The 14,623-nt window shown below is 36.2% G+C and overlaps 1 protein-coding gene and 1 long non-coding RNA gene across 4 annotated transcripts in view; one reads left to right on the plus strand and one right to left on the minus strand.

The window, feature by feature from the left end:
- Positions 1–401: 401 nt before the first annotated feature.
- LOC115210622 overlaps positions 402–14,623 on the minus strand; it is a 119,130-nt gene continuing 104,908 nt past the window's right edge. For all 3 annotated transcript variants that reach the window (XM_036502549.1, XM_029779224.2, XM_029779225.2), the window contains 3 exons: positions 3,656–3,763; positions 855–1,356; positions 402–629 (listed from right to left, as the gene is read on the minus strand). The gene's annotated coding sequence lies outside the window, so the exon portion shown is untranslated. The remainder of the gene's footprint in view (positions 630–854; positions 1,357–3,655; positions 3,764–14,623) is intronic.
- LOC118763154 lies at positions 9,343–13,102 on the plus strand. The gene is made up of 3 exons (XR_004998914.1): positions 9,343–9,412; positions 9,523–9,594; positions 13,028–13,102. It is a non-coding gene; the product is annotated as an uncharacterized LOC118763154 (long non-coding RNA).

The following is a 14,623-nucleotide window of genomic DNA, read 5'->3' on the forward strand; positions in this document are numbered from 1 at the left end:
CTTTAAAAGGGCCTTATAGCTTACAGCTTCCTAAAATAGCCCTGAGCATGCAATTGTATGTGGAGGAGGGAAAATAAGGAAAATATTTAAAAGAAAGCAGAAATATATATAAAGAGAAAGAAGCATTTAGACAATAAAAGCATTAGAAAATTTTAAAAATTGATTCTGAAAAAAGTGTTAGAATTCAGTAAATATTTCATGTTTTAATTCCCTTCAAATAATTATTTTATGGAATTAACCATAACCTTGTCTTCAATCTGATACAGTAAACAAACAGAAAAGAATTAGGAAAGCAGAATTTCCTTGAACTTACCTTGAACTGATTCCGAAAAGAAAAAGAGACAAGAAACTTGCTATGAACAAATAGAGAGAAAAAAATGCTAATTCTTATACAACATTAATTTCTTTTTGGTTTTTTAGTCATTGTAATCTTTTATTTTTCACCAAATTCATGAATGTCAATGTTTCATATAACCAACTCATCTATTTTTTGCTGCACAAAACACGACCAACCAACATGGTGGTTATTGTAAATAAGGTATGGACGTTATGTGCATTGCCTGATGAAAGTCAGTAAAATTAATATCTTTAAGCATTTTATTGTTACTGATGATAAATAAGGTTTAACCCTTTATTGTTTAAACTGGCCATATCCGGCCAAAACATTCTACCTTTTTTATGTTCAAACTAGTCAGATATGGTCATTCATAGCTATCTTATTGTGTCATTTTAAAAATAAACAAAACACATCATTGAAATCTCAAAGCCATGAAATGATGCAGGATTAATTTTACATAGTGTGAATACATAAACTTTACATTTGACAGAATAATCTGAATGCTAAAGGGTTAAACCATATCAAAAACTATAGTGTAACACTAAGTTGTGTTCACAATCCAAGCTTATTTTACTTGCCTTAAACTTTTTACAAGCAGTTTTCTGAAAGTATGACAAGAGATGGAAGACATCAATAAGCAATTTTAATTGTTATATCATTTTTTTTAAATATTTAACAGTTCAATTTTTAAAATATTAATTTTGTTTTTCTTTTGTGTGTATGGCCAGGATGAGGAGCTCAAACATTCGTTGATGTATGTTGAAAAGTAGGTCACATAGTGGCTATTGTTAAGGAAGTGTCCTGATGTGGAACACTTGTTTCAGAATTAATGCTCTTTTTGTTTTAGTTTGTACAGACAATCAATATCCATGTCAGTAAAGACGAAAAATAGTTATAAAATAGAGTGATGTTCAATCTTTGATAGCATTAATTCTGTAAAATTTGATACATTACAGCAATTCTTATAATTCTTTAATTAGGAGAATATTTCCATGCTAGATAACAAACATATAAAAAACCTGTAAAAGAGAATAAATATAAATAAGTGGTTCATAAAAAAAAAACTCATTTGTGTTATTGTTATAACATCATATCAAGCATATTTTTTAATCCTTAATTAAAACATGAGCAAACAATTTTCTTTTTAGATTAACTATTTGGTAAGCATTTTGGCTTATTTAGCTGTAAGATATGCACCTAATAGTGAATGAAAATATTGTACAATTGATAAATGTTTCTTTAAGCTGCAGATCTGAACCTCAATCCTTTAGTGGGTTACTGAAGAGAAAAATCCTTTATTGGATTACTGAAGAGAAAAATCACTTTCTTTTCATTAAGTCATGCATCCTTTCCTTTCAATCATTCAATAAAGACGAAGATATTGGTGATACCTTAACAAACTAATATAGAGCATTTAATATTCTAACATAAGGTGGCAAATGGACAAAATCATTAACACATTGGACAAAATGCTTAGATGCATTTCTCTGATCATTTACATTCTGAGTTCAAATTCTACAAAGGTCGACTTTGTCTTACTTCCTTTCAGAGTCAATAAAATAAGTACTAGTTGACTGCTGGTGTTGATATAACTGACTATCCCTTTCCTCTAAAATTGCTGGCCTTGTGCCAAAATTTGAAACCAATATTGTAATATGATATATAACGCAAAAATTGTAAAAAATTATAAAAAGAATGCGGCTAAGTAAATTAGCATAAATGATTCAATAAAAACTAGATCATTTATAATAATTAGTTTTAATTACCAGTTTCTGAAGAAAGGTTGTCAATGCTACATTTATCTTTCATCTCTATTATATCAATAAAATAAAGCATAAATAATAATAGTGTTGATATAATTGACTAGGCTTGTTTTTTCTTATAAATTTAACTGTATTTTTAACATAATTAATTTGCTCATTCTTTGCAATAAAACTGATATAAACATTTTAATCACACATTATAAAGGCCAACCAGCATATAAATATGAATAACGTCCCCTCCAGCCACAACCCAAAATTGTTAGAAAAGGCATGATTTTTCTCTCTTTTCTTTACCTTTCTTTCTCTTTCCTTTTCCACAAATGATCTACTGCTTTTTGATACTCTTACCTACATATTCTTAACAAGAGATCACCTGTACTCCTTTTCATATCCAGTGTGATGGTCAGGATCATGAAATTTGAAAAATGAGAAGCAAGGTGCCAACTACAATAATCATAAACAACTCTTCCCCTAGACATTGAGTACTGTTTAGAACTTTTCAGCTGTAACTATTGGGTTGTCCAGAATGTTCATGCCGATTTATAGTAGCTTAACTTTCGACTTATTTTAGAACATAGTCGAGTCCATAAAATAGGATTTGACTATACCTCCATTTAGAGCACAGTTTAAGCTATCTTTTCATGAAAGAAGGTTTATGTTCCTATAACCTGTGTTAATTCTGTAACCCTTTAAAATGGAAGATACGAAAGTTCATTTTCGGCACTTGATGCTTTGGGAACCAGACAAAAATTGCTGCAGCTCGGCTGGGATGTGTTAACCCACTCCATATTCACCAGATATTGCTCCTTTGGACTTATTCAGATCTCTGCAGAGTTGTCTTAATGGTAAAAATTTCAATTCCTTGGATGACGTAAAAAGATACCTTGATGAATTCTTTGCTATGAAACCACCTCGATTCTGGGAAGAGGGTATTTTCAAGTTAAAGGAAAGATGGAGACACATTGTGCAACAAAATGGTTCATATTTGGTTAATTAAAAATGTAATGGCAAGTAATTGTTGACCTTTTTCTTTCTTTTAAAAATCAGCATGAACTTCCCGGACAACCCAATATATACACTATAAACACACATACATATATGTGTGAGTACGGAAGCACTCCGTCGGTTACGACGACGAGGGTTCCGGTTGATCCGAATCAACGGAACAGCCTGCTCGTGAAATTAATGTGTAAGTGGCTGAGCACTCCACAGACACGCGTACCCTTAACGTAGTTCTCGGGGATATTCAGCGTGACACAGAGAGTGACAAGGCCGGCCCTTTGAAGTACAGGTACAACAGAAACAGGAAGTAAGAGTGAGAGAAAGTTGTGGTGAAAGAGTACAGCAGGGATCACCACCATCCCCTGCCGGAGCCTCGTGGAGCTTTTAGGTGTTTTTGCTCAATAAACACTCACAACGCCCGGTCTGGGAATCGAAACCGCGATCCTATGACCGCGAGTCCGCTGCCCTAACCACTGGGCCATTGCGCCTCCACATATGTGTGAGTATGTGCGTATGTGTGTGCATAAAATTATAAATGGATAATGTTCCTTACCAGTTACCAAACCAAGTAATGCATAATAAGGTCCACCAACTATAATTGACAGCCCTACAAGAGTAGCATATTGCAGCATTAGAATTATGAGAATGGACTGTTGCATAGCTGGAAAAAAAAATAAACATTTTAAAATAAACAAAAGGGAAACAATAGAAATATTAGAATTACTAAGTCTCTCTAAAGGAGATTATGGCAGCGTTACTGGATATTAATAGTTATCGCCATACTAATATGGCAGTCTATAAATATAAGACTAAAGCTGTCGCTGATTAGCTCCAAGAGGCCATCGCCTCTAGCTAGCTATATGACACACGAACCTATTAATATCCAGTAACGCTGCCGTAATCTCCTTTAGAGAGACTTAGTAATTTTAATATTTCTATTATTGAAAACAAGTGGATGTATTCCACTGTAACTAGGTAAATAAAATCTTTGAACAGACGGTCAGTAGCGACACCTGCTGGTTCTGAATACGCTGCATTGATAAAGGGCAACAACCCTGAAACATGTCTGCAGATGTCTGACTAGCAAGGTGAAGCGGCTGACCTCCCCTGTTCGAAGGTTGTAATGGATGCAGGTTCGTGTGTCATATAGCTAGCTAGAGGCGATGGCCTCTTGGAGCTAATCAGCGACAGCTTTAGTCTTATATTTATAAACTGCCATAATTAGTATGGCAATAACTATTAATAAAAGGGAAACAATTACATTAAAATTATTTTTTAAAAATACAGAACAGAAAAGGAAATTAATATATTTTCATTCATTAAACGTAGTAATGCTTAATTTTCACAGATTATGAAACTCAGAGTGGCCAATTTCCAGAGTTGCCACTGCCTGCCAATACTCAGGTTAATTTTTGTCTTTTTTGGTATGCCTATTTCCAGTTTCAACATATCAATATAGCCACATCTTTCTGAAATTCTTTTGCTGTCCATATTTTACCTTTGTAACAAGAAGTCCAGCAAAGAATTTGAAACCTCAAGTTTCAGTCTGCTAGCCAATTTTTGACCATGAGTTATGGTCCTCACCTTGCAATGTATATGTTACTCTTTTACTTGTTTCAGTCATTTGACTGCGGCCATGCTGGAGCACCACCTTTAATCGGGCAACTCAACCCCGGGACTTATTCTTTTGTAAGCCCAGTACTTATTCTATCGATCTCTTTTGCCGAACCACTAAGTAACGGGGACATAAACACACCAGCATCGATTGTCAAGCAATGCTACAGGGACAAACACAGACACACACACACACACGCATATATATATATATATATATATATATATATATATATATATATACATATATACGACGGGCTTCTTTCAGTTTCCATCTACCAAATCCACTCACAAGGCTTTGGTTGGCCCGAGGCTATAGAAGACACTTGCCCAAGGTGCCACGCAGTGGGACTGAACCCGGAACCATGTGGTTGGTAAACAAGCTACTTACCACACAGCCACTATATATTTCTTTACACAAAAACAGCTTTTTGTCGACTTTTTAAAACTGTTTTGTGGGGGTTTTTTTTTTTATTTTTTTAACCAATTAAATCTTTTTATCACCATTTTTAAAATAAATGATCATTCATGTACAGTTTTCAAAGATGAGATAAAACAAGCTATGGCCAAAAGCAAAACAAAACTTCTTGACTCTTGCTAAGCACATAGGGCTAGATGTCTCCATTGTATCTCCATTTCTAATGAATAATAATAATAATAAAACCGAAAATTATATGGCTTACCATCCCTGCAAGAAGTGCAAAAGATTGTCTTAACTGGTACATCACACATATTGAGAAGAGCATTGTCGATGTGAGAATTATTACTACCGATGTATTTTAATTTAACTTAAAAAAAAAAAATGAACGAACTATTGAGTTTAGTTTAATGGCCTACCAATGTATACTATGAGCTTCTTTGCCCTTTTAAAAACCTGTGATAAGTCTGTGTATCATCCTCCTCATATCTCTGGAAATTTACATCTACACTACGGATTAATTCACCTTCTCTGTGAAGCTAATAAGCTTTTAAGAACCTGTGATAAGACTGTGCATCATCATTAAAGAACTTTGGAAATCTGTTTGCAACCTAAATCTGCCTTTAATGAAATTATCTCCAATACTTCATGAGTATAGCCTCACCCACTAAGATGTTTGGAGAACTCATATGTATTTTAGCTGATGAGTACGGGACACTTTTATCTGCTGCAATTTTTGCAACTTTTAATAAAGCCTGTCTTTGTATGAAACAATTGTACTAAAAACTAATCCATTCTTGTTGCTTCTTTCTCGTATATATATATATATAATGCGTGGATGCGCAATAGCCCAATGGTTAGGGCAGCGGACTCGCGGTTGTAGAATCGCGGTTTCGATTCCCAGACCGGGCGTTGTGAGTGTTTATTGAGCGAAAACACCTAAAAGCTCCACGAGGCTCCGGCAGGGGTTGGTGATCCCTGCTGTACTCTTTCATCACTCTTTCTTCTGTTGGCCTGCTCGCTTAGCCAGCGAGGTGGCATCATTTGAAGGCTAAAACAATGCGAACGCATTGTGACCAGCGATGTGTAACTACATCTGATGGACTGGTCGATCACGTGATCACGTGATATATATATAATATATATATACATATATATAATATAAATATATATACACATATATAATATATATTTATACACACATATATATACACACACACAATATATTCTTTTGTTTCAGTCATTTGACCATTTGACAGCTGGAGCACTGCCTTTAGTCAAACAAATCGACCCCAGGACTTATTCTTTGTAAGCCTAGTACTTATTCCACCAGTCTGAAGTTGGTATGCTCCGCTGGATGTATAATGTCAGTGTGCATACATGACAGAGTGTAAGCGCCCTGAGAGAAAAGTTGGACATAAGAAGCATCAGATGCGGTGTGCAAGAGAGATGACTGTGCTGGTATGGTCATATGTTGTGTATGGATGAGGATAGTTGTGTGAAGAAATGTCACACCCTAACAGTGGAGGGAACATGTGGAAGACCTGGGATGAGGTGGTGAAGCACAGCCTTCAAACATTGGGCTTCACAGAGGCAATGACAAGTGACCAAGACCTTTGGAGATATGCTGTGCTTGAGAAGACCTGGCAAGCCAAGTGAGATCGTAGCCATGACCGATGCCAGTGTCACATAACTGACCTGTTTAAAAGTACCCTCTAATCATTGAGCAATATGCTGTGCTTGAGAAGACCTGTTGAGTCAAGTGAAATCGTTGTCATGGCTGATGCCAATGCTGTCTGACTGGCACCCATGCCAGTGGCATGTAAAAAGCACCGTTTGAGCGTGGTCAATGCCAGTGCTGCTTGACTGGCTCCCATACCAGTGGCATGTAAAAAGCACCATCTGAGTGTGGTCAATGCCAGTGCCGCCTGACTGACTCCGCTGCCAGTGGCACATAAAAAGCCCCATTCAAACGTGGTCGATGCCAGTGGCATGTAAAAAGCACCCACTACACTCACAGAGTGGTTGGCGTTAGGAAGGGCATCCAGCTGTAGAAACCTTGCTAGATCAGAGTGGAGCCTGGTGCAACCTCCTGGCTTGCCAGTCATCAGTCAAACCATTCAGCCCATGCCAGCATGGAAAGCGGACGTTAAACAATGATGATGATGATGATGATCTATGTGTGTTTTTCTGTTTGTGTTTGTCCCCCCCATACCGCTTGACAACCAGTCTTGGTGTGTCTACGTCCCCGTAATTTAGTGGTTCGGACAAAGAGACTGATAGAATAAGTACTAGAATTTGAAAAAGAAATGAGTCCTAGTGTTGATCTGTTCAAATAAAACACTTCAAGGCAGTGCTCCAACATGGCCGCAGTCAATTGACTGAAACAAGTAAAAGAATAAAGGAATACATAATATACATATATATCTACGTGTGTGTGTGTGTCTTTTTGTATTTGTCCCCTACCACCGTTTGACACCCGGTGTTGATGTGTCTACATCTCTATAACCTAGCGGTTCGACAAAATTGACCTACAGAATAAGTACCAGGTTCTACAAAAGAAAAAAAAATCAGTACTGTGGTCGATTAGTTCGACTAAAATTCTCCAAGGCGGTTCCCCAGCATGGTTGCAGTCCAATGACTGAAACAAGTAAAAGATTAAAGATAGCAAACACATGATGAATCGTTCATCTTGTACCTTTTACTTGTTTTAGTCACTGGACTGCATCCATGTTAGGGAACCGCCTTGAATAATTTTAGTTGAACGAATCGACTCGTTTAAAACCAGGTACTTATTCTATCGATCTCTTTTTGCCGAAACCCTAAGGTGATATAAACAAAGCAACACCTGTTTTCGAGTGCGGGGAGTGGAGTACCTCCATGTATAAATATACACACACACACACACACGACAGGCTTCTTTCAGTTTTTCATTCATCAAATCCACCTACAAGGCTTTTGTTGGCCCGGGGCTGTAAGTAGAAGATACTTACCAAGGTGTTACGCAATGGGACTGAACGCCTGTCCCATGAGGTTGGGAATCAATAAACAAATGAAGGCCTTCTATCCACTAAAAAAAAGTTTTCACTCTACAACTCCAATAACATTTTAACTGGAAATTTCCGAAAGGTTTTTAGAATCTTTTAGTAAGGAGGAACAGTAAGGAAGGAAAGGATCTTACTTTGACAAATTTAAATTATTCTAATTATAATTCAATGTTTGTTTATTCCAAGCTAAACTTTCTTAACTCATTGCTGCTTATTAAAATTGCAATGGCAATTGTCAACGTGCAAAATAACGGTTTTTTTCTTCGTTCGTTGAATGTCGCCGTGTTTTGGCGTCAAAGAGATTCTTTTTAAAGGTTATGTTGTTGTTTAGTCTCAGAATCAAGCCAAGACCGTTCTGGATTTTTTCCAAAAATATCTTGCGAGACAATATATGCAGGCATAACTAGAGTTTGGGGCCACCCAAGAATTTGTTTCCAAATGTATATTATAAGGTTGTCCCAAAAGTTCGTAGAAAGTCTTGGAAAATAATGGTCTTTATTTTGAGGAATAATTTTTGTCGTTTTTGTTAGTACTTGGCGAGTAAAAATTCAATTTTCGCAAGTGTTTACGAACTTTTGGGACAACCTAATATTAAAAGCGATTTCGCAGAAATACATTTTAGAGAGAGTATAAATACGTAATTTTTATGTATCTGACTCATACATTGTTCGCTTTCCAGACATTTGTACATTACTGCATGTACTTTATATGCACTGTCTGACAAGTTGTGGTGCACTTGAGCACTGTATACAATAATTTCATTATTATTATTTGCTGTCCGATAGCAAGTTTTTTGAAAGGTGGGTGAATTGTGCGAGACTGGCCAGTATAAATGGACCAGTTCTCAGGTTTCCCCTGTGATTCAAAAAGGTAATATAAAAGGAGAAAAGGGACCCTCTACACCCCTTTTTTGACTAGGCTCCCGTTGGCTTTTATGGGGGTTTTTTTCCACCAGGAACCTTTCGTAACGCTTCCCCCCTTTTGGGAGTTTTTCGTTGTTAAATATTTTCATTGTTACACTGTTGTTTACACGGATTTTTCAAAAACGGACAAAACCCTTTGTAACCTTTCGTCCTGTTTTGTCCCTTTATGTTTTATAATCATGTGTGTCAGCCCTTGTGGCCAATAAAAAGAATAAATTATTGTTATTATTATTATTATATAAATCTGGGAAAGAAAAATGCGAAAAGTACTAAAGTTAAGGAAATTGGTGGCAACGAAGTCGAAATAGGTGAGGAAGAATGATCTAAAACTCACCCGACTTTTTTCCTAAACATAATCATAATCTATGCCATCGAAAATGTATCACTGCAAAATTTAATTGGAAACATGTATTTTCAGGAAGATTTTGAAGAAATGGGACACCAAACTAGTTATGTCCATGACCCTGTCTGTTTTTTGGCTGCTTTTAAGGTAAGTTTGATTTTAGAGAAACTTGGTATTTGTAGCAATTGGAGCGACCATAATATAGAAACTCTCTCACTAACCCAATAGTGGGTACTAAGTACCCCAATTGGTGTCCCAATGTTAACAGGAAGATGGAATAAGTTTTTATTTACTCATACCTGTTGGTTAAGATTTTCATTGAATTAATTTAATGGCTTTTACTCTACAAATGCGCACCTGCATTGTACCTTCTGACGTTTTGGCTTCGAAAGTTCTTCGTGGTTATATTACTCCTTTGGCACTGAGCTTTAAAATGACTAATCTTTTCGAAAGACCATTTACCTTCCTCGGATCTTAGTATTTACTATCCGAAAATCCGTTTGTTTGTCGGCGGCGGAAGGATTTATGTTTTGTGGCTGTGCTGCGGTTAGCTTACCGGGAGGAGGGGGATGGTGAGGGGTTCGTTTTCTTTTTATTTGTGAAGCGAAGTTCTTTATATTAGTTTATGAATTACTAGCAGTATCGCCCGGCGTTGCTCGGGTTTGTAAGGGAAATAACTATATAAGCATTTTTAGAGAGTTATAGCCAAAAAATGCATTAAAAATGGAGAAAAATTGATGGTAAATTTTTTTTTTAATCGTTGACTTATCGTAGACATTTTTAGAGAGTTACTTCCCTTATATAATAGCGAGAAAATACATTAAAATGGAAAAAAATTATGGTAAATTTTTTTTTAAATCGTAGACTCATCGTAGACGCGCGCTAATACCCAGAAGGGCTCGATATGAATCACAACTATAAGATACCCAGTTTGGGTTACACTGCACCGCAAAATGTGGGAGTAGTTAGGAATCTAAATCGTAGGAGACAGACAGCACACAACTTCACTTTTATATATAAAGATATGAGTAACTGTTCATTTATTTTATTTCGTCAGTCGATTGTTAAATAACAGAAAATAAACAGTTAAACAACCACAGACCAATAATAGAAAACTTATCCCCCAAATGCAGTCAGAGTTAAACGAGATGAGAATCCTAGGGATACAATCTTTTCGCCCCGCTTGTTACTGAACAAGATTTTTCGTGAACCAAGGGCATTCTGTCAATTTTTAAGACCAAATCAAATGAGCCGAGTCAAAACTCTCCTGCAAATCATGTGGTACTGGAATAACAAGCGCTCAACAAGAAGTACAGAGGCCAACCCTGGCTTTTTTCTAGCGAGAGCATGTCAGAATTGTTCAAGCATATGAGTAGACTTTGTGTGAAGAAGTTTGATGTAGATGAACCAATAGACCCTGGAGACAATGCTCTTGAAATGCACAGTTCTTTGTATTTGGAATTAGCGAAACATATCTGGAAAAGGAACCTTCAATCGAGGAAAGGTGCTTGCTGAAAATCAAAGGCTCTCATAAAAGATCGACGGTTGCAGAGAAAGTGTGATGCCATGTCAGTCACTGATATATAACTATAAGGAAATAGTTGTTTGTTCATGGATCTTTGACATCGCAATTTGCGGGCGGTGGCTACAGAACTGTAATGTCAACCCTGTAATTTCGTCAAAAAAATCGTTCCTCTAGTGATGAGATTTGTTCAGATCAGTTAACTGCGTACGATAAAACTGACGGAAGTAGTGGCTTCGACTCTGTCATAGTCAACATTCTGTTGACCTTGTGACGGAAGGCGCTCACAATCAAAATACTGAGCAACTGTAGGCGACAATGAAGACTGGGCTTATCAGAAGGTAAAAGAGCACTTGCTTGAGAGATACTTCAGAAAAGACTCAAGATCGACTGCGAACGTTTCAGTGATATCATTGCAGAGACTCACCTAGTCTAGTGAAAGATTTCGGTCTAAGATAAATTTCCTTTTCTGTTATTTAACCTCCAGCCACTGATAAATGTCTACAGAATAAAAAATAATATTCTTTCATAGCATCACCTAAAAAAATTATAATAATAATAATAATAATAACTGGGCAATCTTTCGTCTCTAGTAGACCTTTCCGTCGATTTCCGTAAAAAAAATTTTTTTTTCTACATATGGGCTTGCGGGAACTTTTGAAGTAATGAGAGCGAAAGAGACTAAGAGAAAGCGATTGTATGACGAGGGAAGTTCTTTTGAAGTTACCGTGCATGGGAAGCATTGATGTACATGTGTGTGTGTGTGTTTGATGGGGTGTGGGAGACAGACAGTATGTTGTGTAAGTGAAGTGCTTCTGTTAGTGTGTGTGTGAAGAGACAGAGTAATGTGTGAAAGAAAGAGATAACTGAAATTTTTTACTCGGTGTATGTGTATATGTATGTATATTACTTCAAAAGTTCCCGCAAGCCCATATGTAAAAAAAAAAAAAATTTACGGAAATCGACGGAAAGGTCTACTAGAGACGAAAGATTGCCAAATAATAATAATAACGGAATAATTTCTATTAGTTTTACCTCATAAAAAGAACAAAAAACTGATATCAAGACTTGTCAGCCAAAAAAAAAAAAAATTATGTACGCCCGACAAGATGACCTCAGCACAGCCACAAAAATATTCATCCGCCAGCTGTCAAACGAAGACCATCTTTGCAACATCGTCTTTGATATTCTTATTGTAGTCTTTTATTTAGCAAATGTCATTTTTTTTTTAAATTACGACCTCTCTCTCTCTTTTTTTTCTTCTTCTCTCTCTTCCACGAAATATTATAATATTATGTCGTTATATGAGAAACGACAAAGCTCAGAACTATTCCCTAGACAAGCGTTTCCTAAAAGGAATCGCATCGTGCGCGTTCTGTGAAAGAGAAATGCGTCTTATAAAATACAAAGATAATATAAAACGTATATTATTATGTGGAAGACAAATGAAAATGCCTTCGACTGAAATACTTTCGAAAGCTTTGTATAATAAAAGAAATTAAATTTGATCAGTATGGAAAGAACAGGTTTTCTTTTTTTTTTTTTTTTGTCATCGACGGACTTTCTGAAAAAAGCTGTCACGAATAAAATGGGATTTCTTAGGCTTCTTATCTTTTTTTTTTTTTTTTCGAGATTTTTCGACGTTAGTATTCAACATTTCAAAAACACTACAAAAAAAAAAAAACATTGTAAATCTCCATATTTTTCCAAATATCTCAGCCACCTCCTTCCTACCTCTTAATCGTGCTTCCGCAATAGCTGCCAAGATTAAAATGATTTTTTTTTTTTTTCATTATTTTTCGTCTTTTAGAGTATTCTACATTCTGAAATACTAGTAATTCGCATTTTAACCAATTCTTATCCCATCCCCTTCATCGTAACTCACGATTAAAGTGTGTGTGTTGAGGTCCACTTTGGTTTGTTCTCTTTTTCCATTCTTTAAAATATTTTTTTTTTCCTATACGAGATTAAATGAATTAAGAGAAAAACAAAAATTTATCACCTGATGTTTGCATTGGTATTGAACAACTTTTTCCATTAAGCTATTTTGACTCACAGACAAGAAAATAATGACCACCCCAGACAAAAAAAAAAGAAAGAAAAATTGACATAATTCCCATCAGAACATTATTTCAGAAAATTATCTCCTGTCTCTTTGAACATATAAAAGATAAATTTAGCTGGGCAAAATGAGTAAGACAAGATAAAGTAAATTCACTGATTTAGCACCCTAGAATTATATTTGAAAACACTCATATACATCAATATCCATTCTTAGGAATCAGAAATTCAACAAGAATTTTAAGATATCTCCATCAACTGAAAGAGGATCGTGAAAAAATGGCACATGATATGAAATCAATGCAACTCAACTAAATCTAAAAATTCATGATAAAATATTCTCTATAGCTTCTTCATGATCTGCTGAAGTGATTCTTTTCCCAGTATATTTACACACCTTGCAGATAGAGAAGAAATTATTGAAGTCAAAACTCATTTTTCCCCATTTTAGACTTTATTGTTTTGAAAATTGAAAATGATCAAATTAGACATTAGTGTGGGGGAAAATTGACTTGGAATCCAACAGAGAAATGAATATTGATTGTTAAACACTAAAAATTATCCAGATATTTTATTAGCAACCTCAATTACAATTGGGTCAAAGTTGAAAATCTCTTATAGTTAGTTAATTTTTTGGCTCAAAAAGCAAAAAGCAAGGCCATGTAGGGGGACATGGAGTTATGTACAGGGTGGTGTTCATGTAAAGAGTTCAAGTCACTTGAGGTCAAGGGAGACTTTGAACCGAGCAGTCGTCGGCATTTTCACCATCTCGTCTGGCAGCTTATTCCACGGATCTGCAACCCGGACGGAGAAAGCCCCTCTCCTTCGATTGAGATGAAATTGTCGCAGGTAGAGCTTTTCAGAATGACCCCGCAGCCGACACTCTGGAGCAGAAGTGAAGAACAGCTCTTTCGAGAGGTTACACTTTCCGCTTATGATGTTGGGGGCAAGAATGAGATCTCCACGGCGTTGGCGTTTTTCTAGAGAATAAAGGTCAAGCCTGTTTCAAACTCACTAAACTTCAACAAGAACTATGCTGACCAATTTTTACCCTCAAAGATGATGCAATGCTACAAAATGAGGATGCAATACTTGCAATGTGATGATTTCAAACAGGTAGGGAGAAAATAACGAATCAAAAATTATTCATTTTGTCCCAGTTACCAATTGTGCTTCCACACCTATGTTTTTCATGCTCCACACAAGACAAAATTGTGGATTAGTTAATCTTCACTTCAAGACACCAGGATGCTAAAATTCACCTGCTACCCTTCACTTCAGAGTATTAATATTTCCCAATAAGACATTTTGGTGTTTCTCTGGTTCTCTCCTTCTCTCCCTCTGTTTATGAGTTTTCTGCAGGCTACCTCAAAGACGAGTGACAATGATCTCATCTTCATGGCTGGGGATTTCAATGGGCCTGTCAGACAGCAGCCTGGTATCTTCCATGGAGTTCAGCAATATAAATAACCTATTGATCTGTAACACTAACTTCAGAAAGTCAGCCAGCGACCTGATAACCTACAAATCAGGTGACAGTGCTAGACTGATTGATTACACTCTTACCAGACAGTAGGATGCTTGGTTGCTCTT

This window comes from Octopus sinensis, linkage group LG4 (genome assembly GCF_006345805.1).
Source record: "Octopus sinensis linkage group LG4, ASM634580v1, whole genome shotgun sequence".
Classification (NCBI taxonomy): domain Eukaryota; kingdom Metazoa; phylum Mollusca; class Cephalopoda; order Octopoda; family Octopodidae; genus Octopus; species Octopus sinensis.